Source organism: Pteropus vampyrus, unplaced genomic scaffold (assembly GCF_000151845.1).
Source record: "Pteropus vampyrus isolate Shadow unplaced genomic scaffold, Pvam_2.0 Scaffold88, whole genome shotgun sequence".
NCBI classification, from domain to species: Eukaryota; Metazoa; Chordata; class Mammalia; order Chiroptera; family Pteropodidae; genus Pteropus; species Pteropus vampyrus.
In genome coordinates, this window is record NW_011888869.1 from 2,834,256 (window position 1) to 2,838,569 (window position 4,314).

The 4,314-nt window shown below is 33.5% G+C and overlaps 1 pseudogene; it reads left to right on the forward strand.

Annotated features, from left to right (window-relative positions):
* Positions 1-3,724: 3,724 nt before the first annotated feature.
* LOC111742203 lies at positions 3,725-3,843 on the forward strand (annotated as a pseudogene).
* Positions 3,844-4,314: the final 471 nt, after the last annotated feature.

Sequence of the window (4,314 nt, forward strand, 5' to 3'; positions counted from 1 at the left end):
ATCCAGTTATCAAATTTCAATACCAGCAAAGCCATTATTTAGAAGATAACCCCCCCAACAGTTTATATTATGAATATCTCTCTATCATTTATCTGCCTATTATATTATTTCTATCTTATCTAAGGCTAAGTGAAACTAAAGACCAAACAAGTAAGAGTTTAACTTTAGATTTAGCATGCACATAGGATTGAACATAAGATATTTTAGTTTTAAACATATCAAATTAATTAAATCAAAACCTCATATTTTAGAAATTTTAATACAAATCTCTTAAACATGCCAGCAACATATCCATATTTTTCAGCTGTGTAATCCCTAAAGTCAATTACTTTAGATTATATGTATCTTAAAAATTTTATCTTAGAAACAGCACAGCACACTTTGAAATTATATTAGGTAATGTAAACTATGTGAACTCAACAATTAATTAATAATGTTACATTTTAATATCCTTAAAGATTGCATTTAAAATCGAATAATTTACTAAAGCAATTTGAATTAAACAATCTTTATAAAAATTAAGCATTCGAATTTCAAAAGGAACTTATATACCTTAGGGCAGTGACAGCCCATCTGAAGTAAACTTGATTGGAGTAAAACGAACTATATAAGATGGAGCGGTGTAAATAATTAGTTGATGCCTGTAGAGAAAAACCACCAGATAACATCTCGACAGTGTAGTACAAGCAATTGCACTAGCTTGTTCAATTTGATTTTTATTCATACGCAGAGGAGTAAAAAGGACTTCGAAGCCTTTTATGATGACAGCCTTATAGACAAGGGCTAACATTCATATACCTTTGGCTCAGGAAAAATAAAATAAAATAAGCCCAAAGAGATTTATTGACCAGAATTTTTTTAGTACATGTCAAATTGGATTTTCAATCATCATGTCAAAATGCACAGCTAGATTTCTGACTCACAACAAACATCAAAATGAAAACAGTTTCATTCAGCTAACATTTCTATCAAATCTAGGGACACAAAGTTTTATTATTACATAAATGTGGGTACAAAATTTTATGCATTTAAATAACTTTAACATTTCAAATAGACTTGAGTTCCAGTTTTTAAAATAAAGTGAGATGAGCTAAGAATTTATATTGAAATTAAATAGTCACTACTATTGAAACTGAGGGAAAAAAATAGCTGCACATGAAGTAAGAAATATACTTTCAGAAACTTCATGCTGCAGCAGAAAAGTGTAACTAACAATTCATGATTCTCAGTCTGAGCTAAAATTTGGTGCCCAACCAGCATCCATAAGACCTTAGCAGATTCTCTCCAACTCTCCCCAATGACACTTGCAAATCTCAACAATATAACAATGTATAATCTCCATCTCTTAGCACATAACCATTTTTCTGATATCTGTGAGAAAGTATAGTACATCAGGTACGAAATCACACATCCTTCTCTTAACACCACTCTAATTTGACTTCATCACTTTCTCTTTTCCTCTGATTTTTTCATCTTGATGGGCATTCTACGTGTTCACTTGATTTCATAATCTCCTACCTGTGCAGTGAACTTACTCCATAAATTACTTCTCTTTCCTGTATCATCATTTTCACTATCTTCCTCTAGATTTGTTTCTTAAGCTCAGCATATAATATGGGTATCAAAAAATAAACTTCTTATACCTGTATCTCCCTACATCCAGTTCTATATATCCATCTACTCTTCCTTTATAGTCATGTTACTACATGGAATAGTTTATATAGTTTATATTCTATATTCGCACTTCTTTGACTCACCCTTTTACACCACAAAGTTTTGCTCTTAATCTTTTATTTAAACTTCCTTTGTCAGAGTTATTAATGAGGCCTAATTGCCAAATGAGAAAAATGTATAGTTCTTTTTCTATGTTATCTTTCTGTGTTTAAATTTTTACCCACCATTTTATCCTTAAAATTCCACTTTTCTTTAGCTTCAGTGATTACATTTTCTTTTGGTTTTCCAGCTACTCTTTCAAAAACACTTTCTTAACCTCCTCTTTCTCTGACTGCCTCTTAAACACTCTCAAACATGTGTGTTAATTTAATTCTGCATCTTCTCTACAGGTGACTATATTCACATCCATCATTTTATCTAAGCTTTAACCCATTACTTAAGAAATTATAAGGGTGAATGCTATGCTAACTAGTGCTAAATATTTAGAGATAACTAAAATACTAAAGTATCACCAATTAATGTGTAGAATGCTCCTGATTATTCTGTCACTCCTAACTTCTAGGACTAGTAAAAAGTGAGTGCAATATATATGTGCATGTGTGTACACATGCATGCAAAATACATAAATTTAAGAGCAATCTGGTATTAGACAAACTTGAGTTGAAATTATAGGTCTGCCATATAGTAGTTGAGTAGCTTGGGCAAGGTAGTTAACCCCCATTCATTTTAAATCTCCTCATTTGTAAACTGGGTATAAGTAATAGTACCCATTCTACTGTGTTATGGTGAATATCACATAGCATAAGTACTTAATACCCTGGTATTTAATACATTTTCAAAAAAATGTTAAAAGACAAGCTGCTAACATTTTAATCCACAATTTTATGGAGCGAAATTGGCACTTGGAAGAATTTTTGTATTAGATATGCCCTGATATTAACAAAATTGAATTTTGATGACATATTGAAAACAAAGAGAAGAGGGTGCAGGGAAGGTTCTGTTTCATTGGCTCTAGACTTGGAGGTTTCTGTCAAACAAAAAACAAATTCGGACCTAAAGGAGAGACTTTATTGGGAACGACTATTGAAATAGGGAAAGAGTGACTAACTACTCCAATAGGAAAAATATTCCAACCAAAAGACCTGTCTAAAAAATCAGGCAGAAAATGGTTTTCTTTTATAAGGAAAAATAAACAAGGATAAAGACTAGGTATGGAGGAATGAGGTGAGCAGGTACTGTGACCGGATAGTTGTCAGCAAATGGTCAGGAGGAAACTGTGAGAGTGGGGAGGGTGGTTTCACATTCTATGAACTGATTAAGCTCCTACTGCTTGCTTAAACACTAGTGTGGGTCAAAGTTCAGGACATTGATAAACTGGAGTAGTTAACGAGAATTTTGTACCAGTGGGTACAAACAGTTCATTGATGAAACAAAAGAAATTTTGGAGCAAGTGTGTCTGGTCTGGGCCATCCCCAGGTTTCATCTGGGTCATATGGGAGCAGCATGGTTATCTGCAGTAAATCCTTTCCTGTAACACAGAGTTGGGGGATTTCTATACCACTGCTGCTTTGCAGAAGTAGGGGGCTTAAGTAAAGTTCAATGTCACTCTCTTCTTGACTTTGGAGCTTCAGTACAATCTCTTTCATTCCACGGTTAGTAGCTGACTCAGGCAGGGTAGGGATCTGGTTTTCCATGATCACTGTGATAAAAATAAGGCATGACTTTTGCAAGAGCTTATATAATTATTATTATAGAAGTTTTTATCTTCTAAATAGTAGGACTTGTTGGAAGAACTCTCAATTATCTGCCTTAGGGTTCTACTGTTGTTCCTGTTGTTACTTTTTTAAGTCTTTTTTTTTTTTGCATTCTTTTTCTGTAATATTCTGATTACTAGAATTATCACCTGCCCCAGGAAAATTGGGGAAAAAAAAAAGTAGAGCAAAGTAGACATGCTCTACTTTGTCATTTGGAATAGACCATTATGAGAATAGACTTTTCCTTGAAGAAAGTGTGTCTTCATGAAGATCCTTAGTTAAGATATAGATAAATAGTCTACAGCCATGCCACCCTGAACAAGCTCGATCCCATCTGATCTCGGAAGCTAAGCAGGGTTGGGCTTGGTTAGTACTTGGATAGGAAACCACCTGGAAAGATCAGGTGCCATAGGCATAAAAAAATAAAAAATAAGGAATTGTAAGCTGGCAAGGTCCTTGCAATCTGTGAGGTCATCCTAAGGGTTGCCTCACCAAAAAAAAAAAAAATGTAGAGAAATAATGAGGTTGATTTATGCATTTTTTAAATAAAATGTTTGTTTGGCTCTTAGGTCTTTTCACCATCAATGTTCTGTTTCTGTCATATTAACAATTATAACACTTTTATCTATTTTTCAAAAATCGTTTTAAAATTTGTACTTTTCCTCCTCCATCCCCCTCCCCCAAAATAAACTCTTACCTAACTTATTAACACATATTATAAATAACTTCTATGTTTGGGTGAGTTCGTTGGCTAATTTCATCACTCTTCCTATAGAAATGTGATTACTCCAGAAACAAAAATCCAGTGTGAAAACACTTGCCTTACATACACAATAGCTGTACTTTTTCCTGGAGATCTTCTTTCTTAAGGTCTCAATCCTCCTCT